Source organism: Choristoneura fumiferana, chromosome 2 (assembly GCF_025370935.1).
Source record: "Choristoneura fumiferana chromosome 2, NRCan_CFum_1, whole genome shotgun sequence".
In the NCBI taxonomy this organism is placed as follows: domain Eukaryota; kingdom Metazoa; phylum Arthropoda; class Insecta; order Lepidoptera; family Tortricidae; genus Choristoneura; species Choristoneura fumiferana.
In genome coordinates, this window is record NC_133473.1 from 22397430 (window position 1) to 22419227 (window position 21798).

At 38.1% G+C, this 21798-nt stretch overlaps 1 protein-coding gene and 1 long non-coding RNA gene across 2 annotated transcripts in view; one reads left to right on the forward strand and one right to left on the reverse strand.

Annotated features, from left to right (window-relative positions):
• The window catches only part of LOC141445347 (uncharacterized), an 84242-nt gene extending 67966 nt beyond the window's left edge, over window positions 1-16276 (reverse strand). The window contains exon 1 of the long non-coding RNA XR_012453316.1: window positions 16245-16276. This is a non-coding gene — a long non-coding RNA (uncharacterized lncRNA). The remainder of the gene's footprint in view (window positions 1-16244) is intronic.
• The window catches only part of LOC141445345 (phosphatidylcholine:ceramide cholinephosphotransferase 2-like), a 143581-nt gene that overhangs the window by 4281 nt on the left and 117502 nt on the right, over window positions 1-21798 (forward strand).

Genomic DNA, 21798 nt, shown 5'->3' on the forward strand with positions numbered 1-21798 from the left:
ATAAGTAAATAAGCTAGTGTAATCCCAGGTCTTTGTAATCAATCTGTTCTGCGCGTAAAGAAGCGTTGAGCTGTTTGCCATAAATATTCCGTCGCCGCTCCAGACCTTGCGACTTGAAGCAGACGTAACTATGTAAGTTTACACAACGCAGGTAATCGTGATACAATTAGCAACACAAGTGGTTGCGATGCTCAAAACGATATACATCTTATTACCCTGGCAGTAGAGTCGTGTGCATATTTTGATGCTGATTATCCTCGCGAACATGGTCATGAATTCATGAATTTGCGGCTTTACGTGGGAATTTTGGTGTAAACTGTTATGATCTAATTGTGTTAATAGATCAACTTCTTAATTAACAGGTTTCCAGTACTTTGAGAATCGTTTGATGTGATTAGGATACTGAGAAATAAAGATGAAGAAAAATATGGTTGCTAAAGATTAATAAAAAAAAACAAATAAAGGACAAGTGTGAGTCGGGTCTTGCATGGGTTCCTTCAATCTCTAAAAAACGAAGCTGACGTCTAGGCGGTGCCTGATTAATTGATTATGTTCATAAAGTACAGCCGTAAACAATACGATCCTACGAAAATTATTTTCATGTAAAATGTTTCCCGGACGACACACCACATATGGCTCGCACTGTGAAAAAGTTACATAAACCGATAAAAGGAGTAAACCTCATACAGTTTCCAGCTTGAGTCTATATTGTCAGATCACACATAGAGCCAAGCTTCTAACTCTACACGCCCTAATATAAGCCATAAATTCACAAAATCTACACCTTAGTCAAAACATGTGACTTAACCGTTTTGACTTGGATTCGCATTAGATGATTTTCTTTGTTTATACATTAGCTTCTTTCAATTTTGATCTGTCGTCTCACTAAACAGATAAACAAACTAGGACAAAACCAGCATATTACCTCGTAAGGGAATACCTGGTAATCATACTGTAGTCTTTGCTGGTAATAGGCAGCCTCCCGCATAACTCGACGCGTGACCGCACTCGGGTAGCTTCCGGCTTTCTCCACTGACATAAGCATGCTCCTGTCTGCGCCGACGCAGCTTTCCCGGCTTAGATGAACTTTATCATGTTTCATTTAGTGATTTGATTAAGTGTAATAATCACAGTAGGTCTTATTGTAGAACTCTGCTCTTGACAGCTTTTATTGAAACACGTCTTTAGTAAATTTGTTTTTCTGTTTATATAAAACCCAACTGGTGGTGAATTCAGATGTAATTTCACACATAAACTTCGAAAAACTCAGAGATGCGAGCCCGGGTTTAAATCCACTATCCTCTGCATAAGTTGTGTAGGTACTAAAGACAGGATAAGGATGAATGAATTCTTAGCAGGCGGAGTCGCGGGCAACAGCTAGTTGTTAATAAACGCTGGCTCTGGCTCTGCAGGGCTACTACGAAACTCGAAACTTGAAGTTCGTATCGTACAATCCCTCTCGCTCTCGTATTAAATAGTATAAGTGTAAGAGGGACCACACGACACGAACTTCGAGTTTCGAGTTTCGTAGTAGCCCTGCTGGTTACAGGCGTAATAACAGCTTTAAACTTCGACCGGCTGTAATAGCTTTTATCATAATCGCAATACAATCTTGTTTTGAAACCTTCATTTCCGTCCGCTACAATAGAAGTCTAATTGTTGTTTTATATCTGATATTATCCAGGGACAGGTTTAGCTACATACGAAAAATTAAAACCACCACATGAGTCAACTGATGGAGGTGCTGCTTGGCTTTTTTACATAAAACTGACCGTTATTGACCCCGTATCTCACCTGATGTTAAGTGCAGATGAGGCCAAAGGTGTATCTCACCGGTTCAGTAACAGCCCATTCACTCTAGCCTTGAAGAGCCCTAGATTGTATTTATCCGGAAATAAAGACGACGGGAGCGAATTCCATTCCTTAGCGGTTCCCATTATGAAAGATGAAGCAAACCGCTTCGTGCATACCAATGGAACACTAACTACATAAGGGTGAAGACGCTCCTCCCGCCTGGAAGTCCGTTCCGTTGGCAATATAGCTGTACGGTTTAAGCAACCTTTCTCATCTCACACAAGCAAAAGTTTGTAATGAACTAGCAGCTAATGTTTTTAGGGTTCCGGAGCCAAAATGGCAAAAACGGAACCCTTATAGTTTCGCCATGTCTGTCTGTCTGTCCGTCCGTCCGCGGCTTTGCTCAGGGACTATCAATGCTAGAAAGCTGTAATTTTGCACTATGTAATTTGCTCCGAGCAACCCCATTACCCTCCCCCCCCTCTAAAATCAAAACCGGTAGGTGGAAAAATTTGAAAAAATTCAGGATGGTAGTAAGTATATCAAACTTTCAAGGTAAACTATAACGGCTAAGTTTGATTGAGAATTACTAGTAGTTTATGAGTAAATAGCAGCCTAAGGTATAAAATAATACCTAAACTTGGAAGATTCCGTATAAAATACGAAATCCTTAGAAATATATTACTTAATTTTTAAGGTAACATTTCTTGCTATGCAAGTCCGGCAACGCACCAGCATTCCCAACTATGGTGCATGAGGTGTCCATGAGTGGTGGGGATAGCTTCTCATGAGGTGGACGCTTGCCGGTATCACGGTGGGGACTAAAGTCATGGACATAACTCGAAGAATATGCAAATTGAAGTGGCAATGGGTTGACATCGCTCGAAGAACAGATAACCGTAGGGGGAGAAAAGTCCTCGAGTGGTGACTATGAACTCGAAAACGAAGCGTTGGCAGGCCTCCCACTTAGGTGGACTGACAACATCGTTAGAGTTGCGGGCAACCGGTCTATGCAAGTGACGAGTTCTCGTTCATGGTAGCGTTAGAAGGTGGTCGACGTCTTCCAGCTGATGATGATGATGATGATAATGAGCGACGGGGATCACTTGTCATCAAGTGAACGCTTGCCGGTTACGATTTACGTATACTCCGATCAATTTAAGGTTTGAATTAACGGTCAAATTTTAACACACGTTTCTCGGTATTTCGAACACAAATGGGCTAAAAATATCTTCATGTACATTTATTAGCAGTATTTATTATTATTTTATCATAGAAGTTAACACAATTTTAAATGTTTCATTTAAAAACGTGTGCAAATTTTACCGTTAAGTTTCAAATGTTAAAATAAATGGAGTATAGTACCAATATAAATAATTGATGGTTTGGTTTAACTATCTCAAGGGTCAATTTATTCTTTGCAAATAAAATCTTGTACAAGTCGTTCTTCTTATCGTACGTACCTACCATTACCTAAAATATAGTCTATGCTTTTGATTTACGAGTTCCATCAACATTCTAAAACGTCCGGTTATAGTTTATGGATATTTTAGTAGCTTTATATCTAGTAGCTTTATTACTGTTTCTTATCTATTTCCATCGATATGTATCTCCATGAGCACCGGTGGCCTAAGTCTTATACCTCATACTCGTAGTTTTAAAAAGACAGAAGTCTAGATTTACTCACTTAATCCGGTTTAAGCTTGAAAGTTTCATTTCTTAAGTATTTTTTTCCAGCAGGTCACACAAGCAGAAAATCCGGTTACCTATCTTGTATATTACAAGCTTTTATTTAGTTTCACCTGTCCCGTTGTCTGTCTGTCTGTCTGTAATCAAATCTTGCAAGTTAAATTTGACCAAATTCCAGTAGTCAGATTGACTTGAAATCTGGAATACTTATGTAAAGTCCAGCCAGGATCGTCCCCGCAGGACGGAACTCTTCAACGGTTAACAGCATCGACTTGAAATTTGGTATGCAAATGTAGTTTGAGTGACAATGCAAGTACAGTCAACAAAAAGTAAATTAAGAAAAAAAAGCTTGTATCAGAAATGTTTTTTTTATGATTAAGTTATTTAATTTTATTAACTTCGCTAGCATATATCAGTTAACTCATTTGTTAGTTCTTTACCTCAAAATCGTGCATTTAAGTATCGCGTTGTGTCTCAGTAGTATTTTTTTATCGCTATTAGTTTTAGTTGCATTTTATCTTGATCGTGTATTAGTATATTTTAGTGCAAACATCAATTAACGCGTCAAATTAATGAGAGTCCCAAGCAACATCGATCGCGGAGAAATGCGTCTAGGGTAAAATACTACACGAAAAATGAGATGCTACAAATTAATTATAGGTACTAATATAAAAAGCTACGCGAAAATTTGTGTAAAGTACAAAATTCTATTGAAATTTTGTTAGTTCGAGGTGAATTTAATTACAAGGAATTTATGCTTTTGAGGTAAAGAACTAACAAATGAATTTGTGTCTTTATATATCTTGTATCGTTAATTTATAATCTCATGGCCTTTTGTTGCAAAATTAATACTAATAAACTAAGGTTAGCACTAAATCGAGATTAATTTTATTCCAGCAAGTGGCTATTAGAATTACACAAAGTAGGTACCTACCTACCTAGTTTCTACAAATGAATCATATTATTTAGGTCTTAATCGAATGAATGTTATAGTGATCATCCCCAATCTAGTCTGTATACATTCCACAGTGGGCATAGGCCTCGGTCTAGGTACTCTACACAACATCCACCCGTTTCCATCCATGATTTAAGCTATCTGTGATTTTGACGCTAGTGCATCCCTGGAATATACTGAGATCGTTAAAAGCAATCGCACGCCAGTCTAGTTTTTGAAGAAATGTCTAATTAGATACATTTTATACTTAGTAATAAGTTAGTATAGATAATATTTTTTCCAAATTCACGGCCGTCCTTCAGCGGTCACTAAATGACAACGTCACGAAAGGAGACCGTAAATATCACTAACATTATAGCGACTTATTGCTATTAGGTTGTTGTTTATCGCCCTTAATTAATAGTCTGTAGTGTAGTTGCGACTGTCTCTCTGTCTATTAGGAAAATTAACTTCAGATTTATGAGTAGCCAGGCTACCGTTACGCCAGTGTCGTGGAATTTCCAACTAAAGTAATAAGTAAAGTTAACTCTACATTAAAGAATTTTCCGGCAAAACCCATCCAAGTAAAATACGATGGTACCTATGATTAAATAAGTACTTAATGAACAAAAGCTATTGTATGACTCCGCAACACTTTTATTACTTTCATTCTGAACCCGCACACATACAAACACAACACCCAGAACGCGCTTTAAAAAACATCTGCCGTTCAAGTCTTTGTCCGACGAAAACTGCGTAAACTTTTTCATCACCTGAACGATTTCCGCGTGATTCACTGAACAATATTCCTCATGTGATTTATTTTAGCCGTCATAAGCACGCCGCAGTATCAGACATATACATATAGACATAGACATACCTATACTCATACGTATTAATTTGTACAAGGTCAAGAAATGTTCAGGCATTTTTTATCTTAACACGCATATGAGGTAACGTTATTGTATATCCCACTAACATTATAAACGCGAAAGTTTGTATGGATGGATGTTTGTTTGGATGTATGTTCGTTTCTCTTTCATGCAAAAACTACTGAACGGATTTCCATGAAATTTGGATACCCTGGATTAACATATAGGCTACTTTTTATCCCGATATTCCCACGGGATGGGGATCAAATCTCGAAATAATAACCGCTGGGTTTAGAATCATGAAATTTGGTATGGAGGTAGCTGGACATCTGAAATAACATATAGGCTACTCTTTATCCCGATATTCTCACGGGATAGGGATAAAATCTTGAAATTTCAACCGCTGGGCTTAGAGTATTTAAATTTTGGATAATTGTTTTTGACACAACCCCAATAAAGACCATGATCTAAATTTCGGGAATTCCCAGAGGAATTTTGAAAAATCACGGAATTTCAATTGTAACTACTAGATCGAATAGTTCGCAACTCTAGTCTGAAATAAACTCTAAAGTACTGCTACAAATTGAACAAATCTATATAGCTAACGCTCGAGTAGGTAATCTGAATTTCCTACTTATAAAAGACTAATGTATGAGACTCGATAAAACTAATTCTAGCGTAGGTAAATACTACCTAACACGCAAGCTAGCGCGCAACTCACGTCTACTTAGTAGAATAAGGGGTTCTGTGATTAGCTAAGTTATCTAGCGATATTTAACTCTTATTTTGCTTACCTCTTTAGCGTTACCATTTCAAAATTGGAAAAAAAAACTGTCGAAAATAAAAATACTTAAAACAAATTCAGACTTAATGGTGACCCTCTCGTCCAGCGTTAATGTTGTTAAACATCTTGTCAATAAACAATAAATAAATTAATGTTAAGGCCCATTAAGATTGGTTTTTTGGAATCTTTTTGTATTTTTTATTTCAATTCCAAATTTTTTTACTTTTACGGTCATCCCGTAAAACCTAAATTGAAAATACAAACTGAAATATAGATGCACAGAAAAAACAGAAAAATAAGACCATCACTGGGAATCGAACCCAGGTCCTCGGTAATCCGTACCGCTGATGCCATCAGTGGTGTAGCGTGATGGTCTTATTTTTCTGTTTTTTCTGTGCATCTATATTTCAGTTTGTATTTTCAATTTAAGGCCCATTGACTTAGACCTGGCATAGACCTAAATCTAGACTAAAGCAGATGGTTCTCCGCGCATCATGTTACGCGCATTCGTAAACGACACCGCCCTTGCCTTGTTTGTTTATTGGCGTCGGTATATTGCGCGCTAAATGTAGTTTTAAACGGTTTCTAAATAAACGTCTCAGTTTAAGCATCTCTTTTATAAATTTAGCCGAAGCAGCAATGAATCATAATAACAAGACCGGTGAGCGTAGATTCAATTCGACGTGACTCTTTAATATTAAAATCATATTTTTATGCCCTGAAATCATGTCAATGCATATTATATTTCTCCGTTAAAAGTGTATTTATTCTTAGATATAAATAAAAACTGGTCAAGAGCATGTCAGGCCATGCTCAGTGTAGGGATCCGTAGTTCCTGACCTTGCCTTAACTTAACTTTGCCATAGAAATATTTTTTTTTACAAAAACTACTCAACTGATTAAGTTGAAAATAATTTTCCTAGATTTTTTTTATTCAGCTAAACTTCCGTGTTTTTTTTCATAATTTTTAGATATGCGGTTCAAAAGTTATACTATATTAGGATTTAGGGTTCTATAATAGTACTGGCAATGGAACTAGTGGGAACACACCGGGGGGGACACATTTTTTTTAACTTTCGGAGTGAATATCTCCGAAAACATTCACTTAATCAAAAAATGTTTTTGCAAACCTCTATTCATTTTTATTATCCTATTCAACCACATCCACAACATAGGGTGTAAGTGAAAAAAATCATCCCCACTTTACGTGTATGGGAGGTACCCTAAAAAATTTTTTTTGCTTTTTTTATTTTACCACTTTGTCGGCGTGACCGATATGAAAATATATTCATGCCAAATTAAATTACAGTATTCTAGTACTAACGGTCTCTGAGTTTAGCCGCGGACAGACAAACGGACGCACAGACATGGCGAAACTATAAGGGTTCCTAGTTAGCTACGGCACCCTAAAACACGTCCTGATGGACTGACGACCTAATAACAAACTGGCTTATGACCGTTCAGCCTAAATTGTGATGAAGATAAAGAAAATTTTCAAAACTGTGCAAGTCTTCTATGGAACGACCGTGGACCGGTGACCGTAAGCTACTTACCATGGAAACATGCGTTACTTTGTAAAGGTAATAAAAGAACAAACTTTTGCCTTGCTACTCCGCAAGCATAAACTCCGTCCTCCAAGATTGCGGAGAAGCAACGTTAACCGTTGTTTATGTTAACATTATTATAAAAGAACAATAACAATCAGCCCCGATACGCACATCCAAAACAATAACAAACCGAAACAAACAGCTGTAAGTAGAGAAATTCTAAACTGTGCGCATCCTGTATCTAAAGACGGTTCAACGCATCACACCGCATGTAAATATTGTGATGTCGCAAAGCTTTGAGTCACGAGACAATGTCAGGTAACCGGGGCAGGGCCGACGCGGCGCACCCGGCGCCGGGCTCGTCGGGGCACGATCGCGCTGCAAATAGCGAACTAAAACCAGCGAGGATGTTGGATCATGGAGTGTGACGGTTGTTCACGTGATGCGCCAGGCATCGCAACTAGCAAACGAAATTTGATGTTCTGAGCAAGCTTTGAAACGAAATGCTACGAGACAAGCCTCACATACATGACAATGTCTCAGGCACAGATATAGATTACACTAGATAACGCAAACACCTCAATCTGTATGAAAACCAACCGTGTCACTTTTTTATATCTACTGTGACGTCTCAAGAGCGAATTAGCGATGTGAATTCCCCGATGTCCACACAAAATCGATTCTAATGCGCCGCCCGCCCGCGCCGTGGGGCTCGAGTCAGTTACTAGTCATGATTAGTCAGTTAGCGGCCAGTCTTTGTATGGGGCCAACCCCGACATTTCGGACACGCGAAGTAGATGCATTTGCGTAATCTAGTGTAATCTATATCTGTGGTCTCAGGTTTTCACGAGATGCTTTAAATATAAATAACCAATCTTTAAATGTAAATCCACCTTTCATCGTCATCATCATCATATCAGCCGTAGGACGTCCACATAGGCCTCCCCCATAGACCTCCAGTTGCTTCGGTCCTCATTTCTGATTCGAACCCATCGAGAAACCCCGAGCATTAGCCCTCTTCACAGGTTGCTTAGCAACTCTGAGCTTATTTATAAGATCTATCAGCACCATTAAAACGGCATTCATGAACGAACCCTCAAACACAAACCTCTTAAACACAACTACAAATTAATTGCGCTATTAATTAATTAATTTATTTATCCAAACAACAAAGATCCATATATATGTATGCCGCCCGAGCATTATAGCTAAATTGAAATTATACAAACTGAAATATAGATGCACGGAAAACCAGAAAAATAAGACCAGCACTGGGAATCGAACCCAGGTCCTCGGTATTCCGTACCGCGTGCTATACCGCTACACCACTGCTGGTCAACGTTACAGACACGAATTTCCCCTATGCACCACATATCTCAGCTTGTTTGTTTCTTATAGCTAAATCGATAACTTATCCATCGCCCATCGCAATACTTCGGGGCAGAGGCTTACCGCCTCCACAGCAGCTCGCCATCGTCCTGAATCTGATCAGTGATCACGCCGGCAAGCTTCATCGAAAACTGTAGCACAATAAAGACAAGGCACGTGTGCTACAACAGTTTTTTTATCTGGCGGTAAACAGGTGCCGCGCTGAAGACGCTATCTTTATAAAGACGCATTTTATGAAAAAGTCAACAATTGCGTCGATTTGTATAGGTACCTAACCTAGTGCCACCAGAGCCACAATACACACAACTAAGTTTTGTTACGTATATTATGCCAGAGCTGAAGGGAATTGAGTGATTGTATTTATAAATAAGAGAACAAATATTATAGTAAACTAACCTAAACTAACACAGTAGGTATATACATCATAACTAAACTGAAAAAATAGCAACTAAAAATGTAACACATTAAGTTACAAATAAATTAAGCTGAAGTCACGCACACAAGAGCATGTCAAGTAATTACAGCGGGATTTTGAGATTTACTCATTCATTTCATTATTACCCTTTTGTGCAATCTGTTTGTGTCATCATTCATTTCAACTTTCGTGGCACTACCTTGTAAATATTTTTTGTGGTACCTACAGGGGCCTGTACCGCCCAGACTAAAGTTAGGTAACTTCTAAAATTCTTAAACGCAGTTTATAAAAAGCGGAAAATTTAAAGATATTTTGACTCAGCAGCCTGAAACCAGTGGTGTTTTTGATTCAAAAGAATTTTCGCGAGTCTTACACATTATATATCTGAATTCCAGAATTTTACATAACTAGCATAATAGGTGTAGGTACAGTCAGTATCAGAATGTGCGATTTTAAGTTTATTACAGTGATGTGTACTTAGATCATTTTGAACAGCTTTCCCATTTCTGTTGCTGACTTGAACTGTACCTATATAAAGCTATAATGTTAGGTAGGTAGTTTGAAAAAATCTTAGTGAAAAATTGTCTTCACAACCACTATCACCACTAGATATCAAATTTCCTACGTAATGAGGGAGACGAAGTCAAACTCTATGTAGGTAGGTATATATTTCTATTTTCAAAACAATTTCGATTTTACTTTCACAGAATTTCATTCAATAAACACTTCACGATCTTGAAATTAAGTTTTAATAATTTTTAGTTTTTCCCATTTCTCTCTCCTTCTTCAATCATTCATTAAAATTGACGGATTCCCGGATTAGATGTATTTATTACCCAATGTAGAGACCGCGATAAGTATATCTGTGTATCTGCTTTCTAGCATTAGCTTCTATTGTTCGAGCCAGTGTACACGTTGTGTATAAATTCTATTTTGCAAGATTAGTATTTATTTACGCGAGGTACGTGGTCGTATCCGTGAACGTAAATCTCATTAGCCGAGCGCGGAGCACCGGCGCGGCCGTTGCGTCCAGAGTCTTTGTTCTCTAGCCCATTTACTAGCACTTACAGCTCGTCTGTTTGTTAATACGTCCTACACCGAATTCGAGTTTATACTCGGAATGTGGGTATATTCCGATCGTTGGGTACCGATAAGGTGGGAAGTGTAAACCTAGGCAGGCAGGCTAGGTGGGCAGTCTAAAGCCAGGCACAAGTTTGACTACCTACCTAATGAAATAACACCACTAATAACTTTATAATAACTAACCTAGACCAGATGGCCTAGTGGTTAGAGAACCTGACTACGAAGCTTGAGGTCCCGGGTTCGATTCCAGTGTCGTGGCAGATATTTGTATGAAAAATACGAATGTTTGTTCTCAGGTCTTGGTTGTTTAATATGTATTTAAGTATGTATCTATCTATATAATTATATTTATCCTTTGCTTAGTACCCATAACACAAGGTTTGCTAAGCTTACTTTGGGACTAGGTCAATTGGTGTCAATTGTCCAGTTATATTTGTTTTATTTATAACCTAATTTTGATAGGTACAACTACTAAAACTACTACTTAAAGTACTATTACTATTACTTAAAGTTTGTCAATTGTGTTTTGTTTCTTTTCTTTTGTACAATAAAGAGTTTACATACATACTACGTAATTGTTATTTTGTAATCAATAGTATTGTGTTAAATGTACTAACAAATACTTAAGAAAAAAACACTCAGGAATTTTTGTCTCTACCCTAACGTTACACCTACCCTGTTCTTTCCAAACATCGTCACAGTCAGCAACCAATAAGGATGCCCCAGCGAGCGACCCAGCCACCCAATTAGGATCGTCTAACATCTGTCAAAGTAGCCTAGGTCCTGTCAACTCAATGGGTACGGCTGCACTCTCGGCAGACGCCACCCGGCGCTTCAGCCTTGACCGGGTGCGCCGAGCGACGGCCGCCGGACGCACCTACCCGCCTAATTGAATTGCCTCAACCCGTCCACGGTAACGTCTCACTGTACCAATGAGGTAATTTATTAAAATATAACCTTGAGGATGAAGATGTCTATTTTTGTAAATGGTCTTATGCTTGGAGGGAAATAGACTCGCACTGAAAGATGTTGCTTTCAACATCATGTAGATGAAAAGTTTAGACGGTTGGACGGTTTGTTTGAATACGTTTCTATTTAGCTTCTCTCTCTCAGATGCACTGGCGCACGCCGGTGACCTGATTGCCTGGTCTAATTCTCAAAAAAACACTAGGCTAAGTGTTCTGTAAATATAGGTGGAAACTAGTTAAAATCAAATAAAATGTAACTCAGATCTTTTCGTACGTGTAATTTCTCCGAATAAACTTGTTTGAATAAACTGCGCGCTGCGCGAGTGAAATTTTTAGTGGAAATTGAACAGTTTTAGTAAACGTAAACGTATAAAACTGTTCTGTAGTTACTAAGTAGTTATGAGGATTTCAGGTTTCAATATCTTGTGCAGATTACAAAGACAGAGAAATTTTGTCGGTATGGTTCAAAATTAATTATTTTTATTTGCCCTATTCGTAGTGAATTCGCTACCTAGTTTATTATCAACCGGGCACTGAACTGCGATGGAAACAGTATATTCTGCGTGATCCACCGTTTTTCAGCATTTAAATATTGATTCTCTGTCTCTTTGCTGATAACTTCGCAAAAAGTAGAGAACTTATCTCTCTTTCTAAATGCCTAAGTTTGAAAGTGAGCGTTGTTTGCCGTAATCAACACGTGCTAGCATATCTAGCTATGCATTCGACGCGCTCGATGTATGTATCGAATCTTAAGATTCTGTGGAGAACTATGAATATTATTTACTTACAGCACAAATTGATTTTTACAAGCTTTTATTTAGTTTCTCCTGTCCCGTTGTCTGTCTGTAATCAAATCTTGCAAGTTAAATTTGACCAACTTCCAGAATAAGTAGTCAGATTCACTTGAAATTTAGAATACTTATGTAAATAATGATATAATAATAATGTAATGTAGTGTAATGTAATGTAATGTATTATTATGTAATAATGTATGTCTATTTATTTATGTAGTCTTATGTAGTTAATGGTGTGTAGTATGTCTTTATAACGGTCCGAGGGTTGCCGACGGTGCTGGCTGAAAATCAGCGCTGGGGTGTTCTTAACGCTTCAGCATTATGCTGAGCCAGTGTCCGATTCACAACCGCAATGACACATACCTTTGTGTTGTTTTTTTTTTGTACCTAATAATATTGTTGTCTTGTGTTGTGAATAAATGTATTTTCTTTTTCTTTCTTTCTTTCTTTCTTTAAATTGCGTGGCAATAGGTACAATAATCTGGTAATGAAATCCTGGTAGTCCGGCCCGGATCGTTGCCGCAGGACGGAACTGTACTAATCGTTGATCGGAGGTTATTGACATCGACTTGAAATTTGGTATGCAAATGTAGTTTGACAATGCAAGTACAATCAGCAAAAAAAGCTTGTATTAAAAATGAAATTTTTACCAAAAACTTATTAAACCGTGGTTCTGGCCCGCAACTCGGCGCTTTGTTAGCGTAAAGTTAACACGTGCGATCATTTTATTGCGAACGCGTATATTTTAAAACGTAATTATGCGCTTCAGAACATACAATTAATTCGCCGAAAAACTCATTTTACTTTAACACGCGCTGTTGAGAAGCGAAGTCATTTCTGAAAATTAAAAAAAGTCATCCGAACACGGCTTGTTTTTTTTTTGGCATTTTATACCTATACCATGTTGTTGTTGGTTTCACATGAAACTACTGTTAATTCTTGATTTATGAAGACTAGCTATTTTTTTTACAAAATACAGTCAGCTTAGGTACCATCAGCCAAATAAGTGGTCTATCAATTTTAAACAAGTTCCTATCAACTGAATATGTCGCTAACGTCGAACTTTCAAGCTGACAGACACGTCTATATAATTGCTTTATGACAGGCATAATTGTAGAACACATATTAATTGGCTGAATGGTAAATTTTAGCCCCGTTAACTACATATCTATCTTTAAATATACTGTATAAATATGACTTTGGTGTATTAAGTTTACTTACTTTTGTTCCACTGGACGGATTTGCCGAAAATGCCACTGACCTCGAAGCGATCGCACGCAATCAACGCATCAGGCATTTGGGAACTTGGACAATTTTCATGGATTACTGCATTGATACAGCTGCTTGTTATTACCTAAGCTTTACCAAAACTGCCTATATACTAATTGAAAATCGCTACTTAGCAGGTTGAACCTATTTTGAAAACAAAAACGTAACATCATCAGCTAAATCGTCAGTCGTCACTGGATGGAAAACGAGCAATTGGGTCTCCTGATTAAGAGATCACTAATAAAATCTGCAAACCAGGGTATTGCAGATTTGCCAACCTAGAGGCCTAGATGGGATACCTCAAGTGCCAGTATTCACCGGCTGTTTACTACAGTGCAAGGACTTGCTTCACGGCAGGATTAGCGAGCAAGATGGTGGTAGCAATCATTTAGTTACCATGTAAATAATATAATTAAATGAAAATATGAAAAAAAGATATACGTATATATACGTTATGAATTCTTTTACTGTAAACTTTTTGAGAGTGTAGGTACTAGTATCAATTCTTCATCCTATGTATTTGCCACATTTTTCCTATACATACCGGGTGTGGCCTGTAATACGAGTAAATAATTAAAACATAGATCGTCCTCGTCAAACTGAACAACATTAATTCAGCGACTTTTAAAAATAATGGTGTTTAGATTTTCCTTTTCTTATACAAATTAAATACTGCTATCAATGTACGCCATCCTAGAACACAACTGACGTCGCCTGTCACGCTACAAACATCAAGCCTTTTGCTATACATTGCTTCTTCGAATAAACTTTAAAGTGTAATAAAAATGAAAAAACGAATTATAAGTATTTAAAAGTCTCTGAACTATAATGTTGTTTATTTTGACGAGTATGAGGCCACACCCGGTATGACTAGAAAAAAAAACAGAAAACTTGCAAATTAATCATAAATCTTGTATGCCCTTGTAGGTATATATGTGTACTCTTGCGACATTTAATTTTGTGTTGTTAAAACAGTCCTTGGATCTTAGTAAAGGTTTTAGCATAGGTACCTACTTATTGTATTGTTTGTTAACGTCGCAGAGTAAACAACACTTTGTTGATCTAGTCTATACCGAAACATTTGTCTGTCTGAATAACCATTAATTATTTAGTATTCAAACACTAAACGCTCAATTTTGTGGACTACATAAAATTTCTTAGCAAAATAAACCAAGTTCCTGTACTGAGCAGCATTTTTTCCTGCTGCGGCCTGTTAGTTACTATATGGGTAGGTGTACGTAACGCGAACAAGGGGTTTCTCTACAGGCAAAATATCGTTATATTGCACCCTGACACAATCGACATCGAAACCTTACTGTCACCATCATCACCCCAGTCCTATACGTCTCGGAATGAAAGGGCTTGGGAACTTCATACACGCCATCGAATTGCTTCGCAGATTCCTACGACGTTTTCCTACACTGTAAAGCTCTTGGTACCTAAATTCTAAATGTAATTTCGCACATGAATTTCGGAAAACTCAGAAATGCAAGCTCGGATTTGAACCCATGATTATCTGCTTAAGAGGCCACAGCTCAAACCACTAGGCCACCACGGCTTGTAGCTTACTGTAGGGGTAGGTGCGTCTGGCCGCGCCCTCTTTAGCGCGATAACTCTTGTCAAGTTATGGTGCTTTCCCACGCAATAACTAACAACCGATTATGTCATAGCTTTATGTGAGTACGCTTATTAAGGGCCAATTTGCCATTGAAATATGTCCATCGATGGTCCTTTGGCATAAATTACCTACTCATAAATTATTCAACCACAAGGGACGATTAGGTAAATTAAATCGTTCGTCCATAGTCGGCTGCAGGTACATTTGCCATCAATGAAAGAAAGAAATAAAAAACATTTATTCATGACATTATTACACAAAATAGGTACTATAGGAAGTATAGAATGGGCAATGGGCTCAGCTCTTAACGAACTGCCCGAATGATTTTAATTATATGAATGGCCTTAAATTAAAAACAAACGGTTGTTGATATATACCTAATACTTAATACCAGTAAAGCGCGCGTGCCCGCCCATTTAACCCAATTAAGTTCATGATTTTTGCCAACGAATTGTTGTATTCGTGTGCGATGGCTCGGGTAATATTAAAGTTAATTTAGTTGAAGCAGACGACGTAACAGGCGAATAAAAACAAAGCAGTTCGTCGACCTCTCCAGTACCTAAGTAGTAACAAACGTGAATTATGCAAGTCTGTTTCTTCGTTACGCGGTGCCTGGGACAGGATTGTTTTAAGATGGTCTCGGTCGATAGAGCTACAACTGGTGATTATTTTTACAGCTTTTTTATCCTTTGTGACGTTTATACGCCAAGTGTTTAAGAACTCTTTGTATAAAACATCTTAAAGCCTTAATAATTATTTGAAATTCTGAGAGAAAAAAGGACAGAGAGCGAGAAGACAGTAACATTTATCTGCATACACAGAAAAATACATCAGGCGGATAGAATAAATAACTAGCCAAACCAACAAAAAGTTGGAAAACCGTCGACTTTGGCACTTCAAAGTTCTATATCTCAAAACGGCTCAACCGATTTTGATGAAACGTCTAAAAAAACCTGATTTCAAATTTAATTAAAACCGCATTCAAATCGGTTCACCCGTTTAAAAGCTACGGCACCACAGACAGACACACACAAACACACATAGCGGTCAAACTTATAACTGTTGTGTTTCGGCGTGGAGAGTAAGACAGCCGGTGAAATTACTGGCACTTGAGGTATCCCATCTTAGGCCTCTAGGTTGGTTTATGAGCGGTGGTGATCTCTTACCATCAGGAGACCCACTTCCTCGTTTGCCAACCAGTAGATTAAAAAAAGAGTTACATAAAAACCTTTAAAAAACATAAATAACGTCTTTCAACAACTCCCTCTTGCATTATTAATAGAAAAATAATAAGTAATCGGTTACTGCATAATAGAGAACTTTTGAAGCTGCATTAATCGTAATGAGCGAGCGTTATGACGTGCCCCAATTACCATGATTCGTGTCAGTTATTTTAGTCAGCGCTAATTAGGAGATGGCATGTCATGCCCCGCCTCGTCGGGGGCATCCGTCAGCCTTCCTGCACAACTGCTCTTCAAAATTACGACGAATTACCTACATGAATTTATGGTATCAAAAACCATCAACGAATGATCTCGATCGGAAAAATTAAGATAGCGTCAACAGACAATCGACTAAGAAAATTGCCGAACGTAGAGCTAGACGGAAAACGATTGTGTCGGTACGGTATCGTACTCTATTTTTCTCTGTGGGTATAATTTCCAGCTGAATGATGAATATGAAAACTATTTATATTTGTAAAAAAATATTTAGCAATGTATCTGGACGAGGCCTAGGACGTTGGTAGTTATCAACATAAATAATCCGGAAAATTTCATCAGATCCTTGGCTTAAATCTCTATATACCTGTATTTTCTGTACTTACTGCTTACTATGTGTTGAAGTTCAATAAAGAGTTATTGGAATGTATTGTTATTTTGACTGAATACCTCTGTAAAAGTTCGTTAATTTTTTTTTACTGTGGTTTCAGTCGTGACTTGACGCGGTATTCGAAAGAACTAAAAAAACATTTATGTACCTTACTTACAGGTATTTTTAGTCAAACTAACCCTATCAGTTGCCTTACTTATTTCGGATTAATTTAAAAACAACTTGTATATTCTTTCGTTTGCTTAAAGCTGAGCCCCCATTCTTGGCGTGGAGAAAAGCGCAAGGACACGGCACTTAACGGGTTAAACAAACTGCGCGTGGCCAAGGGCGGCGGGCTCCCACAGCGACAGACTAATGAGACAGACAAATAAACACTTTACACACACATATTTACTCCTAATGCTAGCTTTTGCCCGCGACTTCGTCTTATTCGTGTATTGTGTGGAATTCGGTTATCACTCGCTGTTCCCTCGGGAACTGTGCATTTTTCCGGGATCAAAAGTAGCCTATGTCACTCTCGGGCCCATAAACTACCTCTATGCCAAAAATCACGTCGATCCGTTGCTCCGTTGAGTCACGAAAGAAGAACAAACATACAAGCACACACACATTCACATTTGTAATATTAGTGGGATATAGAATTCATTGCCTTACTCCTAGCAAATCTCTCTCTCTGGTTCTTCTCTCCGTAATGCTTAATCCAAGTTTTCGTTTAGATATTTACTCAAAAACCTAGCTTACCTACGAGTATAGCGTGTAGATCTAAATATCAAAGTTCTTATTACTATTTCTTTTATTGTGTGCATACATTTACGAATTTCTTTGTACACATTGAAACCAACAAATTCCACGTTATATCGAGTTATCTGCTGATGCCCACCACCTGACTATTTCAGGGCGGCTATTGTTCGGTTTGATTTGTGTATCGTTCCATGCTTTACGCGATGACGTCACGTCGAGGAAATATTTGAGCTTGTTGGTAATCAAATTGTATACAGAGCTGCCAGAGTTCATTTAGAAATTGGTGTAATTTGGTAGACTTCGGAGAGCTGACGGCAATGTGAGCCCAGCTGTCCGCTACTACTCTTCTATACCTTACATTCCAATACCACAGTATAACAAGTTTTCCCTATAGTTTCAGTAGTTTTGACAGTATAGACGTCTAGACAGAGCAATCGTGCGGGGCGTGAGGGGTGAGACGCGAGTGGGAGAAGCCCCAGCTGCATATTTCCGTTCTGAGTAGCTTGGGACAAAAGTCTTCTAAATATATCTACCGATCCAGTTTATATTTAGACTGTCAATTAAAATGGCACCCAATGGCTGCCTAACCTTACGTATTCTCATCGTCTAGCGGTGTCTCTAGCGATACCAGAACAGGGTCTGGCTGAACTTTGGTGTGCAGAGTGGTAATGCGGCGAGCTTCCTGGGAACTATGCCCCAGGCTGGTCCTCCACTCAACCCGTGGCCCGTAGGTCGCATACGGCCCGCCGAGCGTCTGTGTAAAATTGATAACGATTGTCGACCATTTGACTTAAAATTTAAGCCCACTGCAAAATTGATATGACTCGTTTGTGGCTCATGCAGAAAGGGTTGAGTATTGCTGGTCGATCTGACTTGCTTGTATCTGTGTGAAAACGTATTTTAGAGTTTTGCACGCTTTTCTTAGTTTAGTTTTACTTCATTTTTTTTTAAACTGTAGATATATTTACTTTATACGTATCTTCTCAAAAAACATGATTTAGCAAAACAAAAGAATCTGATTAAAGTTTGATCGCACAAGTGTACTTATGCAATAGTCACCCGTGATCAAATGATGTTTTCCGCTCCCAAAGCCGCCCGGTTTCCGGCGCAATGGCCGTGACCGCGGGAAAGTGCGTGCGCGCCGCTGACGCTAAACTATACTAATACTGTTCACTATGCGTATACGTACGTATAGTATAAGTAGTTAACAAATAAATCATCCCAGCCTATATACGTCCCACTGCTGCGCACAGGCCTCCTCTCAGGATGAGAGGGCTTGGGCCCACACACACCATTGAATTTCTTCGCAGGTTTTTGCAGGTTTCCTCACAATGTTTTCCTTCACCGTAAACAAAGAAATGAGAATGAGTTTTAATCAATGTAAAAAAGAAAGATACAAAACGTGTGATATCCATAAGAACATAAATTTTGATTTGGGACCATTTCGTGACACAACTCTTTTTTTCTTAATTTTAATACATATCTTTATGTTACGCTACGCTACTTTGTCACGAATTAAGTAATGATTTCTTTCTTTCTTTCTTTTTAATTAACAATAGATTTGACTATTGAGAGCCGTAAACTGAATTAAAACGGACCTTATGAGCACTATGGTATGTACCTGTTTAAAATCCGCTTCGCGCAATATACATAATGTAATGAAGGCCGCTCAAATTACATGTGCGTTTCTCGCAATGCCTTTCGACTTTTTTCCTCTCAATATGGCAATCTGAAGAGCAGGTTAACTTTGCTTGCAACCTGCCTGGCAAGATGGACATGTTCGCCTTGCGCCTGCGCACCGGCTATGCGCCGAAGAAACTGGATCCAGCCGAAGCTGTGCCCTGACTAGTGACCTAAATTGCGAAGGACTATTTTATTACATTGTACACTCGAATTGTTTCTTAAAGATAATGAGGTTTTCAGTACTCTGCACCTGTAAGTAATTAGCAGAAAAATAATATATTATAGACAGTTTCGCCTAGTTTGCGGTTACCTTGTGATATTGTGACTTTGTGATAGTTAACTACACTACAATATACACATTGAGTCTTTACTGAACACGACATACCTTACAAACGATTCTGAAAAAATATACATTGAGAACATATTTGCCAGGTGCCTGAGTAACTGGCGGTCTATTGCTACAAAGCGATTGATACTGGCTCTACAAAATTATCTTAATGTTCGTGGGCATCTTTTGGGCTATTTATTCAGCATCACCGCGGGCGCATGCGAGAGTGAATGCGCCACTCACGCGCAGCGCCTTGGCCCGAATGTTCCCGGCGATCGGATGTCGATCTACAATGTATGAACAAACGAACGTGAGAATTCACAAGCAGATAGGTACTTACTTACGAGTATTAGCTAATGTCGAAAATATTTATTCAATTATATCCAAGGTAATTAAACGCAGCCTTGAGTAGGTATTGCGAGACGTCAAACGTAAGGTATCTAGGTGTCTTTGAGAGAGAGAGAGAGAGAGAGACATTTATTTACACATATTCGATACACATTAGACGGAAAGAATTAAAAAAACGAATAGTATAAAGTGGGCCCCACAGCATAATGTTACGGCAAGCCGCAACGCTGTTTTTCAGTGGGACCCATATTTAAAAACTAAAACATATAAGAACATACAAACACTATGACGACATGAACGCCGGCGGCAAGAAGTTCGCAAAGAAACTTTCAATCCGGAAGCATGTAGGTATGGCAACACTCGATCAGTTTAACCATTTTCGAAACAGAAGTCATGCCAGGATTGTAGTGTAATAATGATATTGTGATGCATCTTTCCTAGACAATACATTAGTATCTAAGTTAAAATTGATGACAATGTTGGTTGCATATCAGTGGTTAGGAATAATGAATTTTAATGTACTTAGTTATGTACCTACAGTAAGATGTATTATTTTCTGTGTCGGTCGATGTGGGTTTCGTAGCTAGCAATAATAGTAGAGCACTTTTTTGGCGCCTTAGCACACCGTAAATATGAGGAATTTCATCAAACCTAGCCTAGCTGTAATGCCACTCAAGCGGCGTATTTGTTAATTGTTTATGCAAAAGACGCTATTTACTTTTAAACTCCAGTAGGTATATTTAAACAATTTCGAGTAAGTATAAGCAGGATCTACTTTAAATACGCATAACTGAAGGAGAAAGTGATATTTTATCGGATGTAAACAAGCTTTATCTCACAATTTTGCTTTATGCAATGATTAACAATAGGTTAGCTCTATATCTCGTATAGATTTCGAAAAAAAGGTAAGTCTCCAGCTCCAGTGGTTTGTCAGTCAGTCTTAATACTCACAAGTAGGGTTATAAGGATGATAATGTAAATATTACACATATTTACATTGCAACCCCACTACTTATTCCGTCGTAATGAGACGAAGTTGAAAACTATAATACTCGTAAGTTTGATTGAGCAAGGTCGGCGGCGCGCGCGCATGCAACGAGCCATGAGAGAGCGCGCGTGCTATACTATGTTTACGTATTTGTTGTCAAATATAGGTAGGAGATGCATGCTAGCTGGCTAGAGCATGGCAAAATACATATTAAAAAAAGTTTTATTTTAAACTTTCAATAAAAAATGCATAATTACTTGATTAACCTTAGCTGATATCTTAAATTAAAAGATTTTTTGAGTTAAGGAGGATTTCTTACTACCTAGCAAACACAGTAGCAGAACTATTATTTACGCCGGTAGCAGCAAGTGGTTACAGTAAGGCTCTACCACATGAACATCATCATAAAATAAAAACTAAATAATGATCGTTAGATGAAATATTAGTTTCCGGTGAAATTACTAAGTAACTTGATGAATTTTTGATCGTGTAATCTAATTCGGATAGGTCTAGGTTAGAATCATCATCTCTCAGTCTACGGAGTTTTTGCCAAATAATCACAATGGTTCAGACATCTATAAAATCTTTCAAGGAGCTATCTCCGGCGCCTGCGCACTAAACAGCGACTCACGAGCATCTTTGTTTGCTCATTAAGTTTACGGAAGTGAACTGCCAATGAGACGCAAAGAGCTCAAATGGTATTGTTTTGATAATGACCTCTAAA